We start from the raw sequence: 24,504 nt of genomic DNA on the forward strand, positions 1-24,504 counted from the left end.
AAGCCTTATAAACTACAACATAGCTCTGACCCAACTCAGTCTTTCACCTCTCTTAATTGATTAAGGGAGGAAAGGATGATATTAGCTGATATATGGTAACATTTGAAGCTTCTGTGATTCATTTATGCATAGCATGTGGCATAAAATTTCAAAAACTTCTATACATAAAAAGAATGAGGTAAATGTGACTGATAATCAAGGAATGACACAAGCCATGGAACTATACTCACAATTGAAACTGAAATTGGAATTAGAAGCCAAGAGATTGACAATAATTTTGATTAATATGGGAGATAAAAGAATAGAAAGATGGAAAAAATAAAAGTATGAGGAATCAAAAACTGTAATCTATAAAAATAATCAAAATATAATTCTATAAGTTAAAAATTAACATTTTAAAAAAAGAGCTCATTAATTTCACTTGAAACAAGAAAAATAAATTAAAACTTAGTCATGTCAGTAGAAATTATCAAAATTATAGTACATGGAGAAAAAAAAGAAACAAAAGAAATGGAAAGAAGACAAAGAAATGTCTGACATGTATAACTGGAGTCCAGATGTAAAGGAAGGAATCTAGAAGGGATATTTGCAGAGATGATATCTAGAATTTTTCAAATCTGGTGACACATACCAAGTCAGACCATGGATCTAAGAAATTGACTGAATGAGAAGCAGGATAAATATTAGAGAACTATGCATAACAATAAAGAAGATGAAAATAAAAAGTTAAAAGCTGACAGAAGAAGAATGAAGCACTACCTTCAAAATTCCAAAAATAAGATTGACAGCTGATTTTTCAGAAGAGATTCTGGGAGGCAGAAGACAATGTAATGCTTTATTTATAATCTTGAAAGAAAAATATAAAAAGCCAATGAAAAAATTCTAAAATAATTAGCCATCAAAATGAATATGGAATAAATAAGACAAAAATTGAGAAATCCTATCACTAGCTGTCAAACTAATGCAACTAGAAGTCAAATTTAATTAAAAAATGAGAATAAAAAACAGATAATTAACATGATTAACCAACTGATATATACCATCTCCATTATGATTCAGTATAACAGAGAACATCTTATTTTATCTTCATGGAATTAAACTAAAAATTAATAACAGAAACATTAACTAGAAAATCCCCAATGTTTGTAAATTAAACTACATATTTCTGAATTACCTGTAGATAACAGAATCTATCAAATAGAATCGAGAAAATATTTTGAGCTAAATTATATATAACATATAACAAACATAACAGGTAACTTTATTTTTTTATAATTAAATTTATTTTATTGTTTTTAATTAGTTTATTTTCTATTTTTTAAATTTACAATATTGTATTTGTTTTGCCATACACTGACATGAATCCACCATGGGTGTATATGTTTTCCCCCTCCAAAACCCCCCTTCCACCTCCCTCCCCATCCCATCCCTCCAGGTCATCCTGGTGCACCAGCCCCGAGCACCCATAACAAGTAACTTAAAAATTGAGTGATGCAGCAAAATCATTGTTTAAAGGGAAATTTATAGCTCTAAATAATATTACACCATTGATATATGATACTGTACAAATGAATAATATTCTATACGGAAATATTTTACATTATTTCATACTTTTCAGTTCAGTTCAGTTGCTCAGTCGTGTCCAACCCTTTGCGACCCCGTGGACTGCAGCATGCCAGACTTCCCTATCCTTCACCAACTCCTGGAGCATACTCAAACTCATGTCCATTGAGTTGGTGGTGCCATTCAACCATCTCATCCTCTATCATCACATTCTCTCCCGCCTTCAATCTTTCTGAGAATCAGGGTCACTTCAAATGAGTCAGTTCTTCGCATCAGGTAACCAAAGTATTGGAGTTTCAGCTTCAGCATCAGTCCTTCCAATGAATACTCAGGACTGATTTCTTTTGGGATTTACTGGTTGGAACTCCTTGCAGCCCAAGGGACTCTCTAGAGCCTACTCCAACACCACAGTTCAAAAGCATCAATTCTTCCCCGATCAGCTTTCTTTATAGTCCAACTTTCACATCCATACATGACTACTGGAAAAACCATAAGCCTTGACTAGACGGGCTTTTGTTAGCAAAGTAATGTCTCTGTCTTTTAATATGCTGTCTAGGTTGGACATAACTTTCTTCCAAGGAACAAGCATCTTTAAATTTCATGGCTGCAGTCACCATATGCAGTGATTTTGGAGCCCCCAAAACATAAAGTCTGCCACTGTTTCCTTTGTTTTCCCATCTATTTGCCATGAAGTGATGGGGCCAGATGCCATGATTTTAGTTTTTAGAATGTTAAGTTTTAAGCCAGCTTTTTCACTCTCCTCTTTCACTTTCATCAAGAGGCTCTTTAGCTCTTCTTCTCTTTCTGCCATAAGGGTGGTATCATCTGGCTATCTGAGGTTATTGATATTTCTTCTGGCAATCTTGATTCCAGTGTTTCATCCATCCTGGCATTTCATATGATGTACTCTGCATATAAGTTAAATAAGTAGGTTGACAATATAAAGCCTTGATGTACTCCTTTCCCTATTTGGAACAGTCTGTCGTTCCATATTCAGTTCTAACTGCTTTTTGACCTGCATACAGATTTCTCAGGAGGCAGGTCAGGTATTCTGGTATTCCCATCTCTTTAAGAATGTTCCACAGTTTGTTGTGATCCACACAGTCAAAGGCTTTGGCATAATCAATAAAGCAAAAGTAGATGTTTTCTTGGAACTCTCTCACTTTTCGATGATCCCACAGATGGCAATTTGATCTCTGGTTCCTCTGCCTTCTCTAAACTCAGCTTGAACCTCTGGAAGTTCAGGGCTCATGTACTGTTGAAGCCTGAGTTGGAGAATTTTGAGCATTAATTTACTAGTGTGTGAGGGATGGCATCACCGAATCAATGGACATGAGTGTGGATAAACTTGGAGTTGGTGATGGACAGGGAGGCCTGGTGTGCTGCAGTCCATGAGATTGCAAAGAGTTGGACACGACTGAGCAACTGAACTGAACTGAACTGATACGAGCGCAATTTTGCAGTAGTTTGAGCATTTTTTGGCATTGCCTTTCTTTGGGATTGGAATCAAAACTGACTTTTTCCAGTCCTTTGGCCACTGCTGAGCTTTCCAAATTGCTGGCATATTGAGTGTAGCACTTTCACAGCATCATCTTTTAGGATTTGAAATAGCTCAACTGGAATTCCATCACCTTCAGTAGCTTTGTTCGTAGTGATGCTTCCTAAGGCCCACTTGACTTAACATTCCAGGATGTCTGGCTTTAGTGAGTGATCACAGCAAAGTGATTATCTAGGTCATGAAGATCTTTTTTGTATAGTTCTTCTGTGTGTTCTTGCCACCTCTTCTTAATATCTTCTGCGTTTGTTATGTCCATACCATTTCTGTCCTTTATTGAGCCCATCTTTGTATGAAATGTTCCCTTGGTATCTCTAATTTTCTTGAAGAGATCTCTTGTGTTTCCCATTCTATTGTGTTCCTCTATTTCTTTGCATTGATCACTGAGGAAGGCTTTGTTATCTCTCCTTGCTATTCTTTGGAACTCTGCATTCAGATGGATATATCGTTCCTTTTCTCCTTTGCCTTTTGTCTCTTCTTTTCTCAGCTATTTGTAAGGCCTCCTCAGACAACCATTTTGCCTTTTCACATTTCTTTTTCTTGGGGATGGTCTTGATCACTGCCTCCTGTACAATGTCATGGACCTCCATCCATAGTTCTTCAGACATTCTGTCTATCAGAGCTAATCCCTTTAATCTATTTGTCACTTCCACTGAATATCATAAGGGATTTGATTTAGGTGATATGTGAACAGTCTAGTGGCTTTCCCTACTTTCTTCAATTTAAGTCTGAATTTGGCAATAAGGAGATCATGATCTGAGCCACAGTCAGCTTCCAGTCTTTTTTTTGCTGACTGTATAGAGTTTCTCCATCTTTGGCTGCAAAGAATATAATCAATCCGATTTCAGTATTGACCATATGGTGATGTCCATGTGTAGAGTCTCCTCTTATGTTGTTGGAAGAAAGTGTTTGCTATGACCAATGCATTCTCTTGGGAAAACTGTTAGCCTTTGCCCTGCTTCATTCTATACTCCCGGAACAAGTTTTACTCCAGGTATTTCTTGACTTTCTACTTCTGCATTCAATCTTTTATATTGAAATAATATGAAATTATTATATAAACATATATTTATAAGCATATATCTATATACATGTGTTAATACATATAAACATGTATTATTTATTTCTCTCTATTTACATAATTTTCATCAACCCAACCAATATTTTTCATTAGCATTGTGAAATGCCACTCTATTATAAAATCATTCTGTATATTTATGTATGATCATTTTTCAACCTAATTAGATTATTTGATAATATTATCAATTTCATAGTTTAATCAAGAAAAGTTTTCATCATTCCTGCTGGTTTATTTAATTTTAATGTGAAAGCAATCATTTATATATTAAGAATAAAAGTTTGGAATTTATACAAAAGCATTGAACAAGGAGTCGATAGATATTAGGCCTATAAACAATTGATGCATAATCCAAATGGAATTTTGCAATTTGTATTTTTAAAGAACATATTTGCAAAAAATAAGAACCTAAGTTTTCCTCTGAATAATATTAAAAATAACAAGATCATATAATTGAATGTGAGGTTGGTGTCTTGGTAATATCGAATAAAATATAGGCAACTTTACTCAGCAATGCTTTTCCTTAAGGCTACTGCACTCTAGAATATTTAATTTTATAAAACTCTATTAAGATCTGTAGAATACTTAGAAATAAAATGAAAATACTCTTAACTACAGATAGAAGACTAAATGTTAACTACAAGATTAAATTAGTATCAAATATTTAAAATAAGCTGTAAATCTTTGCAGTCTTAAACAATGGCCATTTTCTAACTGACCTCATTTATATGGTGCTTTATTATCTAGCACAATGGAATCTGAAACCAAATCAAGCAAGGAAAACATTGCTTTGTACTATTAAGCAAGTAAGATTTTGATGGTACGACAAAAAGACAAATGATTCAGTGGAAAGAGTCAGAAGTCATTTCTTTGCAGAATCATTTGTGTGAACCTGGGCAAGTCATAAGCTTTTATTTATATGAAAAAAATCTTCAATCATACAGATAGAGATGATGTAAGTGTTATATTTCTCTTCATTTAGAATTTTCACACTGAATACATTAATATCTTATTAAAACAAACAATAGACTTGCCACTGAACCTTAAAATACTAGGAAAATTTTTGCTCTATTGAGCCTAATACTGGTAAAGTTCTTTATTCTTTACAAAATTTCTGTATATGATTTCTCTCTAGATAATTCTAACTAGCTAGGAAATTAGGAAGGCATGAGATAATGATCAGTTTATATGTATTTACGAGCAACATGATCCGACCTACATGATAACCAGACCAGATCTGTGGTTGAGAACAGCATTTTATAATGGAGTTTTGCTATTTCACGTAGAATTTAATTTGGTCAAAATAAAAATATAATGTATATTCATATCATATAGCTTCATCTGTATTCAAACCAACTTTTCCAGATCACAAATATCAGCAGGGATAAATATGTAAGCATAGTTCCAGAAGTAATGGAGTTATGCCTTGCTGTTTGACACTGCTGGAAATGCTATCAGAAGTACAGGCTGCGGGCAAGGAGAAAGAAAGCTTTTTCACGTGGGGAGAATAATGGTAATTGGGCAAGGAGGCTCTCATTATTTCCCACAGACACTGTGTTCCGGCGTTTCACTCAAGTGAACAATGAACCTTCTCACACTCTTTATGGCATCTGAATCTCCTGACCCACTTATTAGAGAGCTAGAATCAAGAAAGGGTTCTGAAAGCCCAAGAGGGGTAGGGGCTGTTCCTCTTATAGCTATACCATTCATACCATAAGTGGCTGGTTTCCTACTCTTAGTTAATTATTCATTGATTGATTAACCTATCATTCAAGACCTTGCACCAGCCTTTGGGTCTGATCTACTCTGGATTTCACCCTCACTGGGCAATTTCTGATTCTGCAACATTTCCTTCATAAAGGAAAGGATATTTACAAAATTGCAAATGGCCATTGTGTTCATTTTCAGAACAGTGTCATTGAGGAAGCAATAGGAAAGACCATGACTTAAACCCGGTGGGAATAGCGTGAGAACCCCAAGAAATGCAGCACAGGTACCAAAGGAAAATAAAGCAGGCTTCTAATTTGTAAGAATGTGCAAGGAAGGCAGGAGACACAGAAACTAGTAAACACAGAAAATGTTGAAGCTGAGCCAAGAAAGTCATCAGTCTAATTAAACCACACTCTCTCATTCAGAACCCCCCCCCAACAGAATCTTTAAATCAATGTGCAGGATCCATTTTCTGGATCCTGCTGCATTTCATTTTCATTTTCAAATATTGAGGCCATTATTGCAATCTGCAAATTTCAGATCCTGTTTCTACTAATCAGGTGTTTGCTATTCTTCCGTGTACTATCATGTGCAAATGGGACAAGCCCCGTCTACAGAGAGTTAAATCACAGATAAAAGCACTGCAACAAGAAAGGGCCAAAGGAAGAAAATCATTAAAATCATCACTTAAAAAAAATTCCCTTCATGTCCCCTATTTAGGCATTTTCTTTGCTATAGTCCCCAACTGTTATGATCTTCTCCTACTCTATTGTCATTTGTTAAAATTCTTTCTCATTTTTTGTGGCCCAGCAACAATCAACTCCTTCAAAAGCCCAACAAGATACCACAAGCACAATCTGATAGTTACATCTACTGATTATGTGTAGCCCTCTTGCAAAGCTTGAAGAAAGTAGGGAAAACCACTAGACCATTCAGGTATGACCTAGATCAAATCCCTTATGAGTACACAGTGGAAGTGACAAATAGATTTAAGGGACTAGACCTGATAGACAGAATGCCTGATGAACTATGGACAGAGGTTCGTAACATTGTACAGGAGACAGGGGTCAAGGAAATCCCCATGGAAAAGAAATGCAAAAAAGCAAAATGGCTGTCTGAGGAGTCCTTACAGATAGCTGGGAAGAGAAGAGAAGCAAAAAGCAAAGGAAAAAAGGAAAGATATTCTCATCTGAATGCAGAGTTCCAAAGAATAGCAAGGAGAGATAAGAAAGCCTTCCTCAGCAATCAGTGCAAACAAATAGAGGGAAACAACAGACTGGAAAAGGCTAGAGACCTCTTCAAAAAATTTAGAGATACCAAAGGAACATTTCAGGCAAAGATAGGCTCGATAAAGGACAGAAATGGTATGGACCTAACAGAAGCAGAAGATATTAAGAAGAGGTGGCAAGAATACACAGAAGAACTGTACAAAAAAGATCTTCACGACCCAGATAATCACGATGGTGTGATCACTAACCTAGAGCCAGATATCCTGGAATGGGAAGTCAAGTGGGCCTTAGAAAGCATCACTACGAACAAAGCTAGTGGAGGTGATGGAATTCCAGTTGAGCTATTTCAAATCCTCAAAGATGATGCTGTGAAAGTGCTGCACTCGATATGCCAGCAAATTTGGAAAACTCAGCAGTGGCCAAAGGACTGGAAGAGGTCAGTTTTCATTCCAATACCAAAGAAAGGCAATGCCAAAGAATGCTCAAACTACTGCACAATTGCACTCATCTCACATGCTAGTAAAGTAATGCTCAAAATTCTCCAAGCCAGGCTTCAGCAATATGTGAACCGTGAACTTCCAGATGTTCAAGCTGGTTTTAGAAAAGCAGAGGAACCAGAGATCAAATTGCCAATATCCGCTGGATCATCGAAAAAGCAAGAGAGTTCCAGAAAAACATCTATTTCTGCTTTATTGACTATGCCAAAGCCTTTGACTGTGTGGATCACAATAAACTGTGGAAAATTCTGAAAGAGATGGGAATACCAGACCATCTGACCTGTCTCTTGAGAAACCTGTATGCAGGTCAGGAAGCAACAGTTAGAACTGGACATGGAACAACAGACTGGTTCCAAATAGGAAAAGGAGTACGTCAAGGTTGTATATTGTCACCCTGTTTGTTTGACTTATATGCAGAGTACATCATGAGAAACACTGGGCTGGAAGAAACACAAGCTGGAATCAAGATTGCCAGGAGAAATATCAATAACCTCAGATATGCGGATGACACCACCCTTATGGCAGAAAGTGAAGAAGAACTTAAGAGCCTCTTGATGAAGGTGAAGGAGGAGAGTGAAAAAGTTGGCTTAAAGCTCAACGTTCAGAAAACTAAGATCATGGCATCTGGTCCCATCACTCCATGGGAAATAGATGGGGAAACAGTGGAAACAGTGTCAGACTTTACTTTTTTGGCCTCCAGAATCACTGCTGATGGTGACTGCAGCCATGAAATTAAAAGACGCTTACTCCTTGGAAGGAAGGTTATGGCCAACCTAGATAGCATGTTTAAAAGCAGAGACATTACTTTGCCAACAAAAGTCCATCTAGTCAAGGCTATGGTTTTTCCAGTGGTCATGTATGGATGTGAGAGTTGGACGGTGAAGAAAGCTGAGTGCCGCAGAATTGATGCTTTTGAACTGTGGTGTTGGAGAAGACTCTTGAGAGTCCCTTGGACTGCAAGGAGATCCAATCAATCCATCCTAAAAGAGATCAATCCTGGGTGTTCATTGGAAGGTCTGATGTTGAAGCTGAAACTCCAATACTTTGGCCACCTCATGCGAAGGGTTGACTCATTGGAAAAGACCCTAATGCTGGGTAGGATTGGCTGCGGGAGGAGAAGGGAACGACAGAGGATGAGATGGTTGGATGGCATCACCGACTCGATGAACATGGGTTTGGGTGGACTCCGGGAGTTGGTGATGGACAGAGAGGCCTGGCGTGTTGCGGTTCATGGGGTCACAGAGAGTCGGACACGACTGAGCGACTAAACTGAAAACTGAAACTGAAACTGCAAAGCTTGTCTTCTGCCTTTATTCAGATATACTTCCCCATTTCCTTACCTAATTTTACAACTCCATGAGTTCTGAAATTATGTCTTATATATCGGTACCATCTTACCCTGCCTCTACTCAAGAGAGTTCTGTGCTTTTTGTATAGGATGCATATGGCAAATATCTCCTAATGAGTGCCTATTATCTAAGCACTCTGGTTGCATGCGTGCATGAGTGCTCAGTCACTTAGTCATGTCTGACTCTTTGCGACCCTATGTGTATCCTGCCAGGCTTTTCCATCTATGAGATTTTCCAGGGAAGACTACTGGAGAGGGTTGTCATTTTGTTCCACAGGGGATGTTCCTGACCCAAGGATCGAACCCATGTCTCCTGCAGGTGGATTCTTTACTGCTGAGCCACCTCGGAAGCCTTTGCCTATTAAAATCAAGAAGCAGGATTAAAAGATTAAAGCACATTCTTCTGGGACTTTCCTGGTGTTCCAGTGGCTAAGACCTTGTGTTCCCAATACAGGGACCCTGGGTTCAATCCTACATGTCACAACTGAGACCTGGCACAATCGAATAAATAAATTAATTCAAATGACTACTTAAAAAAAAAAAATAAAAGCCGTCTTTCCTTACAATGAATGTTTTCTTCCACATGTTTATGGAACATGGAGAACTTTCTCAGCAAAACTAGCCCTTGCATTAATATTTTTCTCCTCTGTTGAAATCAAAAGGAAAACAAAATTAGTGCTACTGTCAACTCTTTTCCTATTGCTATCCTCATTGGTCTAATTGAATAAATTTTATGAAATTCAAAGACACATGAGCTGGCTTTTTCTTTTCTCAGTTTAAATAGCTAAGTAATTCAAAATATGGAAGGTCCATGTTTATGAGTCCTCCACCTGAAGTAGAAGAGAATTAAAGACGACTAAAATAAATCCTTGATATACTTTTGGAGCCGAATTCTTCATGAAAGGCCTTACCAGCTATGCCATAAAGATTACAGTTGCCAAAATTTAATCAAGCAAATATATAGGACAGAATTCCATCCAATAAAAGCAAAGTCTCACATATTTTATTGCACAATGTAGTTATCTATGATTTATAACTTTCCATTTTTCATTCAGAGAAAGTTGCATATATTCCAAGAGGTTATAAACCTTGATTTTTTTTTTTTTTTTTTTTTTTTTTTTGGTGCTAAGCTCAATCAGCATTATTTACTACAGAAAACAATACTTGTGGGACATGTAAATTTTACTTTATCTCCACTGGCATGATAAATGATTTATCAAGTGCAGTGTAAAAGGGAGAAAAAACACTCTAGCTATATGCAATTGTTTGGATATTAATTTTTTTCCATAAGATGACTCTGGTTTATGGTAAAACCTGGGTCAGTCAGCACACTTTGACACCATGCTAATTCTATACCTGCCACACTAACTGTGATCTAAGTAAGTGAGCTATCAACCACTGAATTGTATCTTCAATATTCTGATGGCTCTGGCTCTACCACTTGAAATTCTTCAACTCAGTAGGTCTTTACAGTCCAGGACCATTGCTGTGTAAACATCAGCTGAAAGAATCTGAGATCCACCTAATTTCTCTGCTGTGTCCAAAGAAGGAAGGGATAGTTTGGACTTATGGTGACAGTTGCCCAAGGACAGTACTGTTTCATATGCAGACATGTTACAGATACCATTTATTGCCGATTCTCCATTCTGATTTTTTTTTAATCAGAGATGGCTAGGTAGACTACTCATCCTTGTGAATTTGGCTAATATTATCTTAACAATAAGAACTATCTATTGATGCTTATGACTGTGCCAGTTTTTTTAAGATTTACTAACTCATTTTAAGAGTTCTAAAAGCCTTATGTGTTAAAAATGCTTCATACTGGCTCTTGAGAGTTGATTCCACTCATGTCTTCCCAAGTCCTCATTCACTGATGTTAGAGCAGTCACTTGAAATTGGCCATGGTGAAACTGTGATGGGCTTCCCTGGTGGCTCAGATGGTAAAGAATCTGCCTGCAGTACTATAGACTTGGTTTCAATCCCTGTGTTGGGCAAATCTCTTGGAGAAGGGAATGGCTACCCACTACAGGGTTCTTGCCTGGAGAATTCCATGAACAAAGGAGCCTGGTGGTTTACAGTCCATGGGGTCACAAAGAGTCAACACGACTGAGTGACTAACACTTAAGGGTTCCCCAGTAGCTCAGCAGTAAAGAAAGGGAAGTCGCTCAGTCGTGTCCGACTCTTTGGGACCCCATGGACTGTGGCCCGCCAGGCTCCTTCGTCCGAGGGATTTTCCAGGTAAGAGTACTGGAGTGGGTTGCCATTTCCTTCTCCAGGGGATCTTCCCAACCCAGGGATTGAACCCAGGCCTCCCGCATTGCAGGCAGACACTTTACCGTCTGAGCCACCAGGGAAGTAAAGAACCAGAGGTAAAGAACCCACCTGCAATGCAGGAGATGCCGGTTCTATCCCTGGATGGGGAAACTCCCTCGGAGGAGGGCATGGCAACTCACTTTCATATTCTTGCCCAGAGAATCCCATGGACAGAGGAGCCTGGAGATCTACAGTCCATGGAGTCTCAGAGTCAAACATGACTGAAGCAACTGAGCATTCATGAGCATATATGAAAGTGTGATACCGTGGAAACTGACAAATGTTAAAAATCAGGTCTTTCCAATTTCTGGTTTAATAGCACACCACTATGTGCTATTTGGAACTGGCACAAGATACTCAAATAGGTGAAGTATCTAGCTTATAGTCAGTGTGTAAGTTTCAGATAGGAGTTTGACTCCTAGTCAATTACACACCAGGCTCTACCCAGTATGGGCAAATTGTTGAGGCTGCTTACAGACTCAAACAGAGTCAGTCATTGTGAATAAATTGACTATTCTTCCATAAATTCTATCAAATATTTACTTTCCCTAATGTTTTGGTTATACTGAATTTTTTTAGATGCAAACAACCAGTTATCTTAGTGAGCTTTTGCATAATAGAGCAATTTTTTTTTCCACTTTAGTGTGTTTTTTGTGGGGGTGATGACTGCTAGGATGATATATTGGCAGTTTTTCTCTTAGCAATATTGACAGGCTATTTTAACATTCACATCTCAATGGAAAAATTTAGCAGGAACCACAAGGAGATGGGATGGCAGGAAGAAGGGATAGGTGAGAAAGGAATTTTAAGATGTATCAAGATATAAGGAACAACGTAACCTTAAAAAAAAAGAAAAGGAAGCGTGGTGAGAGTATACTTAGGAGTTGTAGTGATTTTTTCTGCAACAGATTATCAACAGCAAAAAGAATTATAGTTTTTCTCTCCAAAGCAAGATAAAATTCCATGTCACTCTTTACAATAATCCAGAACAGTTTCTAAATTGAAACCATTTACTTGTTTGACTGCTTGTCTTGTTTGTGTGATCTGTTGTTATGGAAATGAATAAGATGTCAAAACATTGTTTTGTATGATCCCACAGGGGAAGGAGAGTTTTAGGAGGAGAACTCCGAAAGAGGTTTAGAGGCATACTAAAAACACATTTAGACTTTGCACTTAAAAATCAAAACACATTTTTTGCTTGGCTGTGCTTTGCTTTTCAAACCACTTCTCCCATATGGACATGTAATACTCTAGTGTGTGAAAGGTCCATGAAGCCCATTTTCAGTTGTTTACCATACACTCATGAACCTGGATAAGTCAATGACACCATTTCTTACTTGCATACTGGGAACAATTCAACAATTTTGATTGAGTTGACCAGTCAAATATAAATAAAATAAACCAAACCAGTTATTTGGAATAATGGCTAGGCTAAATGATTGCTTAAAATACCTGCAGTCTGTCAATATATTTCTATTATTTTGTGAATATAGACATGCGTTACAAAAGGTCAACTCTTCAGTAAGTGCAAAATCTATTGTCCTGAAATGTTATATATTAAAGATCAAAGGAATTGCTGTAATTTAAATACATGCTTAAAATGAAAACATATGAGATTCAAAACACCATCATAAAAATGTGTTTTTGTAAATAAATGCATTTATTATTTCTTATTTTAAGACGTATGGGAATGATTGCAGTACTACTTGCAACTTGCCAATTTTGAAAAATTGGTCAAGTTAGTGCTTTGCAAATAATAAACCTAAACCATTGACCTCACTACCAGGATGCCATGGTGGAGAGAAGAAAGATTAAGAAAAAAAGATTAAGATTAAGAGATCCTAGATCTTGCAGCTCCTAAGTCTTACTTGGGGCTTCCCAGGTGGTTCACTGGGAAGGATCTGCCTACCAAGGCAAGAAACTTAGGACAAACAGGTTCAATCCCTGGGTCGGGAAAATCCCCTGGAGGAGGAAATGGCAACCACTCCAGTATTCTTGCCTGAGAAATCCCATGGAGAGATGAGCCTAATGGGCTACAGTCCATGAGGTCACAAAGACTCTTAATTAGGCAGAAATAACCAGGAAATATTTATACTATGGAGGAAAATGTGAGGGAATACAAATGTATTAATATAACACATGAGGTAAAAATATTTTACTTCATACGTTCTAGAGGTTTGGGCTTCCCTTGTGGTTCAGCTGGTAAAGAATCTGCCTGCAATGTGGGAGACCTGGGTTTGACCCCTGGGTTGGGAAGATCCCCTGGAGAAGGGAAAGGCTACCCATTCCGGTATCCTAGCCTGGAGAATTCCGTGGACTGTATAGTCCATGACGTTGCAAAGTGTCAGATATGGCTGAGTGACTTTCACTTTCACTTCACAGAAGTTTACTTTGTAACATTGTATATAGTCCATTTTTATACATGGCTGATTAATGTAAAACACAGTTGCTTGATTAAAAAAAGAAAAGGAAACATGTGACATACCATTTTTTTGGACACAGTTGTCAGTATGCTAGACACCCATCAGAAGGGTAAATTCTGACATGTTCAAGTCTTCGTAAGACGATTTCTCTCCTGGAAACCACGTCAGATAGACGTGCAGTTTCCACTAACCTGGCAAGTAGTGATCTGCCAGGGTGATCTGCAAAATGATAACACTAAAGACCCCTAGATTGACTTTTCCTTCTCGGACAAGCCACTAACCTTCTGTGTAATCTTCATCTTGAACGCCAATGGTCCACAATCTCCCTGGTGGTAGGGACAATATCAGGATTATTTGGCAATGCATTTCACATACACGAGAGCCTTCCCAGGTGGCGCTAGTAGTAAAGAACCACTTGCCAATGCATGAGATGTAGGAGACATGGGTTTGATTTCTGGGTTGAGAAGATCCCCTGGAGGAGGAAATGGGAACCCTCTCCAGTATTCTTACCTGGAGAATTCCATGGACAGAGGAGCCTGGTGGGCTATAGTCCATGGGGTTGCAAAGAGTCAGACACCACTGAAGCAACTTAGAATGCACATACCTGACTCCTAGCACAGTGTCTGACAAATAGCAGTTTCAAGATAAGTATTTGTGGAAAGAGATTTAGTGAGTCCTAACTTTTTTCGGTGTTCATGTATTTATCTGTAAAGTGAGAATAGGGCTAAATACATAAATTAAAATAGGGTTGTTGGGAATAAAATGAGATTATGCATGTGAATGTATTCTTAAAAAGTCTACTCTTATATTTGTCACTTTACAAATATTTCTCCTTTTTCATTATTTATAGCAGCCATAAATAAAATATACTCATTCTTCATGTGGAGAGGATTAGTTATAGTAGGTATTAGAAAAAAAAAATAACATTAAAACCAGGTGATATTTTTCAATCTTGGATTTTCCTCTTGCAAATTTGGTGGTTATTTTTTAAAATGGAATTATTTACACATTATTGTGAACTTCTGGCAATATCACCTTAGGCAGTTTGAAATTATTTCAGGATAATTAAAGTATTCTATTATTTAACTGTATCATGTTACTGCTCCCTTTGCTGAAACAATGTTCTGTGGTTGTGTACCATGGAATTCTCCAGATAATGCTTCAAATTGCATCTTTGCATATTTTATGTTTTTCTCTGATTGAATTTTTCTCTAAGGGTTGAGCCCCTATGTAATTCCTGGTTATTTTCCTTTTTAGCTTCAGTCAACTCTAAATAACTCTCTAAATATTACTGCTCCAGTCTCCAAATAAAGAGAACTGATAATAGACTTAATATTGATAAAGTAATTTGATAAATTGCAACAAGAGTTATTCAATGAACAGTCTATATTATACTACAGAAAAGTTCTCATAAGGTAGACCCCTGAAGTTTGATCCGTGCAATTACTGCTGTTATTGTAATGTCCCCACTCCAGTACTCTTGCCTGGAAAATCCCATGGATGGAGGAGCCTGGTAGGCTACAGTCCATGGGGTCGCTAAGAGTCGGACACGACTGAGCGACTTCACTTTCACTTTTCCCTTTCATGAACTGGAGAAGGAAATGGCAACCCACTCCAGTATTCTTGCCTGGAGAATCCCGAGGACGATGGAGCCTGGTGGGCTGCCGTCTATGGGGTCGCACAGAGTCGGACACGACTGAAGCGACTTAGCAGTAGCAGCAAAGATCTCCCAAAACTGTTTTTAAATTAGTCCACAATATTAAATATTCTTGTTGAGAAAACTGATTTTCTTTAAAATAAGGAAGAAAAGTCACTCCTTTGAAAAGATGAAACAGGGCTTCCTTGGTGGCTCAGTGTTAAAGAATCTGCCTGCCAACACAGGAAACAGGTTTGATCCCTGATTTGGGAAGATCCCACATGCCGTAGAGCAGCTAAGCCCATGTACCACAACTATTGAGCCAGTGCTCTAGAGCCCAGGAGCTGAAACTACTGAAGCTTGTTTGCCCAAAACCTGTGCTATACAACACGAGAAGCCACTGAAATGAGAAGTCTGTGCACCAGAACTAGAGAGCAGATGCCATTCGCCACAACTAGAGAAAAGCCTGTGAACAGCAATGAAGACTTAGCACAACCAAAAACAAATAAATAAATACATAACATTTTTAAAAAATATGAAACAAATGCATTTGGAAAAGGAGAAAAAAAAAAAAAACACCTAATATTAGCATCTACAATGTGCCAAGAACTGTGACAGGAAATTTACACATATAATCCTCAGCAGCAGATCTGAGATTATTATCTCAATTTACAAATAAGAAAATGGTTCTCATGGCATTTGCAGTACCATGAGTGATACCACACAGTAAGTAGTGGAGAGTATGCATGGTTTTAAAATAAGCATTAAATTTTAAAATAGTATTAGACTTACAGAAAAATTGTGAAAAGGACAGAGAATTCTCATATAGCCTACACCCAGGTTCCGCAACTATTAATATCTTATGTTAATATGGCACTTCTATCACAAGTAATGAACCAATATTCATACTCTATTTTTATTATTAATATCTAAAGTCTGTATTTGATTCATATTTTCTAGTTTTTACATAATGTTCCTTTTCTTTTCCAGGACCCCTTCAAAGATGACATATTGCATGAAATTGGTTCTCTTGTCTGTGACAGTTTATGAGATTTTCCTTGTTTTTCATCATCTTTACAGTTTTAAGGAGCATTGTATATCCCTTGTTCCGGCCCTCGAATCAGACATTTTTCTGAAGAGTTCTAGTACGTTCTATTGGAGAAAGGTATTGGAAACCAAAGTGTGGATACCAGGTTTCCATTTCCACTGTTGCTCCTAGGATGTGGTGGCTTCTAGGACTTAGCTGGCAGAGCAGGGAAATGTTATGTGTATATATTAATGTCTCTCTCTCCCCCTCTCTTTATATGTATATATAAGATCTATAAATAATGCTCTATGCTCATACATGAATTTCACTCTCTCTCTCTATATATGTGTGTTTATAAATATTTCTATGTGTTTCCATCTGTAGAAACATAGTAAGTTAATACGAGTTTATACTGATGTCTCAAACTGTTAATAATAGAAGACAGGTGTTTCTCTATTGGACTGGGACATTACAGATTAGCAAGCTGGAAATAAATGATCCATGAATCCACAATAACAATGATACAATGGCTTTCATCATCCACCACCAGTTTACCTAACTTTTCTGTTTCAGGATACATGCATAGTGGTTTCAGAATTGTCATCTATTGTTTACAGGAAAAAGTTTTACCAAGCAGAGTTCAGGCTTGAGACCCAGGGAAGAGCTGATGTTGCAATTCAAGTCTGAAGTCCTCTTGTTAGCAGAATTTCTTCTTGCCCAGAGGAGGTCAATCTTTGTTTTATTAAGAACTTCAACTGATGAGATGAGGCCCACCCAGACTGTGAAGGACAATTTAAATTGCATTAAGTGTTACTCTTGGCTCAGTCACAGAGAATCTGCCTGCCAATGCAGGAGCTGCAGGTTCGATCTCTGGGTTGGGAAGATCCCCTGGAGAAGGAAAGAGTAACCCACTCCAGTATTCTTGCTGGGAAAAATCCCATGAACAGAGAAGCCTGGTGGGCTACAGTCCACAGGCTTACAAAGAGTCAAACAAGACTGAGAGACTGAGCATGCATGCATACTTTTCAAAGAAATATCCCCAAAGAAACACTTGGAATAATATTTGATGAAATATATGGACAACATGACCCAGTCAAGTAGATACATACAATAAATGATCAGACCTTCTATTTCTGTTTTTTTTTAACGATAGTTTTTGTCAGAAATGGGTTTGAATTTTGTCAAATTTTCTTACTGCATGTGTTAGTATGATCAAAAGTCCTTTAGTTCATTCTTTCAATCAAAATACAGTTGATTTACATAACATTAGTTTCAGGTGTACAATATAACACATCATGTTATTTAATCTTTGTGAGAACCATACTGTTTTATTTTTTGTCTAGATTTTTTAATATAAAGTAAATTTGATGTACACTACTGTATATTACAGGTGTACAGTAGTTCATAATTTTTAGAGATTATACTCCAGACCACCTGACCTGCCTCCTGAGACATTTGTATGAAGGTCAAGAAGTAACAGTTACAACTGGATATGGAATAACAGACTTGTTCCAAATCAGGGAAGGAGTACGTCAAGGCTGTATATTGTCACCCTGCTTATTTAACTTATATGCAGAGTACATCATGTGAAATGCTGGGCTAGATGAAGCACAAGCTGGAATCAAGATTGCCGGGAGAACTATCAATAACCTCAGATATGCAGATGACACCACCCTTGTGACAGAAAGCAAAGAAGAACTAAAGAGCCTCTTGATGAAAGTGCTAGAGGACAGTGAAAAACTTGGCTTAAAACAACATTCAGAAAACTAAAATCATGGTATTCAGTCCCATTACTTCATGGAAAATAGTTGGGGAAACAATGGAAACAGTGAGAGGCTTTATTTTCTTGGGGCCAAAAATCACTGCAGACTGTGACTGAAGCCATGAAAGTAAAAGACACTTGTTCCTTGGAAGGAAAGTTATGACCAACCTAGACAGAATATTAAAAAGCAGAGACATTACTTTGTCAACAAAGGTCCGTCTAGTCAAAGCCATGGTTTTTCCAGTAGTCACGTATGGATGTGAGAGTTGGAATATAAAGAAAGCTGAGCACCAAAGAATTTTGAACTGTGGTGTTGGAGAAGACTCTTGCCAGTCCCTTGGACTTCAAGGAGATCCAACCAGTCCATCCTAAAGGAAATCAGTCCTGAATATTCATTGGAAGGACTGATGCTGAAGCTGAAACTCCAATACTTTGGCCACCTAATTCAATGAACTGACTCTTTTGAAAAGATCCTGATGCTGGGAAAGACTGAGGGTAGGAGGAGAAGGGGACGACAGAGGATGAGATGGTTGGATGGCATCACCAACTCAATGGACATGAGTTTGAGTAAACTCTGGGATTTGGTGATGGACAGGGAAGCCTGGCCTGCTGCACTCCATGGGGTCACAAAGAGGTGGACACATCTGAGCAACTGAACTGAACTAATATTCCATTTAAATTTATTATAAAATATTGGCTATATTACCTCTGTTGTGCAGTATATTCTTTTGATTTATTTTATACTTAGTAGCTTTTAGCTCTTAATCTCCTACTGATACCTTGCCCCTCTCTTCTTTCCTCTCCCTACTCATAATCACTCAGTCAATTAATGTGATGAAATTACATTAACTGCTTTATAAATATTGTGCCAATCTAACATTGCTGGGATGAACTCCACTTGGTTGTTATTATCTATTATCTTTTTATGTTACACTGAGTTTGATGTGAAAACATTCTGTCCAGGATTTTCTGATATGTTGGGGGATTGTGTCATTTCCTTAGTTCTGTCTCACTGCAGCAAAGATTTGACATGGTAGACCAGTGTTACAGCTCTGTTACAGCTCAGTTTTATGTGGCAAGTAAAGGAAAGTATACCCTTGAGGCGTGATGGTGGGCAACCCCAAAGGCGAGGCCTCAATCCATCTTGGCTTCCTCCTTTAAACATTTGTCTCCTCCCCACCTTGAGCCTGCCCTATGCAAACTGTGCTGGCCAAGAAGGGGATGTGTTTGTTTCACCGGAAGTTCTCACTCCAGTCTGTGGATTTTCTTTTGTTTTGTTTTTGTGGGCTTTTCCTTTTCTTTGTCTTTTAGCCACTACCATTTTGGACTCCTTTTTCCTATTCTAACTACCTAACATATCTATGCTCAGTAAAGGTAATAGTCTGTAGTTTTCTTGTAATATTTTCATAAGTGTTGCTTCTACATTTAATATGTGGCAGAGACTATGTCTTTGTGCTACATGTATAGATGTACTTATATAATCCCGCTACTGACTTGCTCTCCAAATCTGATTGACTTACATCATCTCTAGATCTCCTTCTCCTATTGTAGAATTAAAAGTTATGTTTAGATGAACTAAAGTGTCCATTTCAGTTCCAGGAATATAATACCCATTCCTACATATAATAACAAAACCCTAAATTAATGATTAAATTTCATAAAAGTCATGCCCATTGTATTATTTTATCCTTCCAACTACTCCTTGTGGTTGAGTAAAGCAAGTACTAGTTTCATTATTTACAGAGAAAGTTACCAAAGTTCATAAAAATTAAGTTTTCCAAGATCACAGTTTCTAAATGTCATTAGGATTCAAACTGAAGATCTTTGGGCCAACATACCAAATATTTCAGGGCTTCCTGGATGGCACTAGTGGTAAAGAAACTACCTGTCAATGCAGGAGACAGACACAAGAGACACAGGTTCAACCCTTGGGTCAGGAAGATCCCCTGGAGGGGGGCATGGCAACCCACTCCACTATTCTTGCCTGGAGAATCCCATGGACAGAGGAGCCTGGCGGGCTACACTCCATACGGTCACAAAGAGTCAGCCATGACTGAAGCAACTTAACACACACATACCAAATATTTAAGCTTTATAAGAGCACAGGCTTATTGTATTAATAAGTAAATTCACGTTCCAAAGCCATTCTTCAAAAGACACTATTCTCCTGGAGACCATTGCATGCATAAATGGAAAACTGGAAGGAAATTCTCAACAGCTCTGTTGTATAAAATACGGAATTTGCTCAAAATCCTACCTGTTCTTTCTTTTATGCACTGTATTTACAAAAGTTCAGCTTCCTGCTGTAAATGTGAATCACATTATTACATTTTATTTTTATAAAATTCAACTTGGCCTAAGAAGGAAAAGTATAACTGTCTGCAGGCCCAAGTTGCAGAATGGATATTGGATGCATATAACTAAATATCAAGGGTGAAGAGTAAGAGTTTCTATACCCTGCTCAAGGAAGAATGAGCTCACAGTCCTCTGCATTTACTATAACACGGATATCTTTAGTCCTTTTAGTAACAAAGAGCTTTTCTAAACATTGCACTCCACAGTGATAGCAGATTTATACTATATGGATCACATCCTGAGGCTGTATGTCAAAAGTGTTTTCTAATATGATTTCAAAACAGACATCAGGTCTAGAGAGTTTCTAATTCCTCGTGGAAATAATGTTTGACTTTTCCATGACACCCCACCTCATCTTCATCAAACTAAGCAGATTGGTTCTGATTCTGGTATTTATCTGTCCCTTAGAAGTGTAAGCATTTTTCCCACAGGTTTGCAGATGAGTATACTTGCAATGTTGCAAGACCTATTTTTATTGGTTGAGGCTAAGTTCAGTACAGTTCAGTTGCTCAGTCGTGACTGACTCTTTGCAACTAAATGAACTGCAGCATGCCAGGCCTCCCTATCCGTCACCAACTGCCGGAGTCTACCCAAACCCATGTCCATTGAGTCGGTGATGCCATCCAACCATCTCATTCTCTGTCGTCCCCTTCTCCTCCTGCCTTCAATCTTTCCCAGTATCAGGGTCTTTTCAAATGAGTCAGCTCTTCACATCAGGTGGCCAAAGTATTGCAGTTTCAGCTTCAACATCAGTCCTTCCAATGAACACCCAGGACTGATCTCCTTTAGGATGGACAGGTTGGATCTCCTTGCAGTCCAAGGGACTCTCAAGAGTCTTCTCTAACACCACAGTTCAGAAGCATCAATTCTTCAGTGCTCATCTTTCTCTACAGCCCAACTCACATCCGTACATAACTACTGGAAAAACCATAGCCTTGACTAGACAGATCTTTGTTGACAAAGTAATGTCTCTGCTTTTTAATATGCTGTCTAGGTTGGTCATAACCTTCCTTCCAAGGAGTAAGCATCTTTTAATTTCATGGCTGCAATCACCATCTGCAGTGACTTTGGAGCCCAGAAAAATAAAGTCAGCCACTGTTTCCACTGTTTCCCCATCGATTTGCCATGAAGTGATGGGACTGGATGCCATGATATTAGTTCTCTGAATGTTGAGCTTTAAGGCAACTTTTTCACTGTCCTCTAGCACTTTCATCAAGAGACTCTATTTCTTCTTCGCTTTCTGCCATAAGGGTGGTGTCATCTGTATATCTGATGTTATTGATATTTCTCCCAGCAATCTTGAATCCAGCTTGTGCTTCCTCCAGCCCAGCCTTTCTCATGACGTACTTTGCATAGAAGTTAAATAAGCAGAGTGACAATATACAGCCTTGATGTATTCCTTTTCCTATTTGGAATCAGTCTGTTGTTCCATGTCCAGTTCTCACTGTTGCTTCCTGACCTACATACAGGTTTCTCAAGAGACAGGTCAGATGGGCTGGTATTCCCATCTCTTTAACAATTAAAGAGATGGCCACGGAGGGTCACATCGCCCTCTGATCACAGCCAGGAAAGGTTTTGTGATTTTGAGGACTCATGTGATTGTTTTGGGCCCCGGTTGATAAACCCAGCTAGTCTCCCCAAAACAAGGTTCTTAATTTAATCACATCCGAAACCCTTTTGCCAAGTAGCAAAGGACATTCACAGCCTCTGTCATTAAGACATAGTTGCCTACGTGGAGCCATTTTTCTGCCTTTCTCAGTGTATAAAGCTTAGAACCTGATAAACACAGACTGAGATCAAGTACAAGACTAAATAACAAAGAGGAAACACTGTAAAGACCAACAACAGAGTAAGATAATTTTTTTAAATATCAAAGAGATGTGTTTGCAATTCTACCTTTCTCATCTGACAGCTATGAATATTTTCTCCATTCCTAGAGCCTGATCAAGTCTGCTTTTCTATTCTTCCCTGTAAGTTGCCAGAAATGTTAGAAGCTGGAACAGAGAGACACAAAGACACCATGGGTCTCATTTTTCCAGATCTTGCACAATTCTCCCTTCAGGCTGTGAAGCTAGCTTCTCCTGGAGGGATAAAAGTCTCTGACAATTGATCTTTCTTAGGAATAAATGGCCTTTCAGAGTTTGGAGACAGTAAGATTCTATGGAAAACTTTACCTAGTTCAGATCAATAATGAGAATCATATTCTTCTTTAAAGAACACCATTTCCAGTATTTACTCCTCCTGTATACCAATATTTTAAAATATATGTATATGCATATATATATATATATATGTTAAAATATATATTTACTTAAAAATATATATTTGGCATTATAAAGAAAGAAAGTAGAAAGCAATTGTGACTTGCAATTGTTAACATGATCTACCTCACATCCCACTTCTTTTAAGTTATGTTTAAAAAGAATAAAAACAATAACAACGAAAAGTCAAAGAGTTCACCTAGTAAACACTGATGTCCAGCTCAGAACATCCTCTGAGGGAATCAAAAGTACTAGAAACCCTTAAAAATGCACAAACACATTAAAAATGCACAAACCATCCTCTATTCAAAAAATGAATTGCTAAACTTTACATTTAGAGGATTTATGTGTGAAATCTGAACGAATGCACTCAATCTATCATCCCTGAATCAACCTGTCACACTGTCACAGGAGTGGGAAAGAGCTGATCGCTAATATCAAAAGCTGTAAACAGGTCCACCTTAGTATATCTAGGGAGTGAACCATTTTTACATCAGAGCACAAGTGGACAGCACAAATTATGTTAGAACAGTATCAGTGAAGTGTTGAATTAAAAAAACCTACTTGCACAAAGGAAAAACAACCTCATGAAAGTATGTTAATTGAAATATGCTAATATTGGCTACATATTCACATGCTGTAAATCAGCACCCATATAAATATTTTTCCCACCTCCAAATGTTATATTCTTCCAACTTTGAAAGGGTTAACTCAGTTGCTGAGAGTCAAGGAAATGGGTCAAGGATGAAAAAGTTTGCCTACTATAAGAAGGAATTTATGTTCTATCAAAACAGACTATTCTCAAAATCCTGGTCAATTACTTCACAGAAGTCTGTCATTATGGGGCAGATATGAGAACACAGCATAGTGAAGAAAAAGAATAATACTACTATGTCTTAGTCAGTTTGGTGTTTGTTACCCTAGGTTGCACTGGGGTAACAAATACCAAAATCTTGGTGGCTTAACACAATCAAAGTCTCTTTCTTTTTTTTTTTTTTTATGGTTTATTTTATTTTATTTTATTTTATTTTTTTAATAAATTTATTTATTTTAGTTGGGGGCTAATTACTTTACAATATTGTAATAGTTTTTGCCATACATTGACATGAATCAGCCATGGGTTTACATGTGTTCCCCTTCCTGGACCCCCCCCATCCACCTCCCTCCCCATCCCATCCCTCTGGGTCATCCCATTGCCCCGGCCCTGAGCCCTTGTCTCATGCATCGAACATGGAATGGTGTTCTGTTTCACATATGATAATATACATGTTACAATGCTATTCTCCCAGAACGTCCCACCCTCACCTTCTCCCTCAGAGTCCATAAAATTGTTCCATGCATCTGTGTCTCTTATTCTGACTCGCATATAGGGTTATCATTAGGTCTGAGTGACTCTCCAGGGAAGCTTTTCCTTGTGTGGTACTAAGTTTTCCAGTCTAGCAGCATTGCCACTTTGCATAAATCTTTTATAACCTGCTGTGGCAGGAGAGGAAACTCTGCAGAGACAGATATTGGCACTTACATATGTTGACCATTTATGAATATTGGCCATTTCCAGCACTTTTTTCCAGAACTAGGCATTGTAAGGCAGCTTTGGAATATACTTTCAATATAACAGAATTGAAAATATTGGCGAGAACTATTGTTGTCTACCACATACAGGTATGTAAAACAGCTGGAGTGTGTGAAGGTGATGGCACCTGTGTGTGATGGTTAGTCCATGAAGAACAGATATAAGGATGTGATG

Source organism: Giraffa tippelskirchi, chromosome 9 (genome assembly GCF_054371585.1).
Source record: "Giraffa tippelskirchi isolate mGirTip1 chromosome 9, T2T-mGirTip1v1.2.pri, whole genome shotgun sequence".
Classification (NCBI taxonomy): domain Eukaryota; kingdom Metazoa; phylum Chordata; class Mammalia; order Artiodactyla; family Giraffidae; genus Giraffa; species Giraffa tippelskirchi.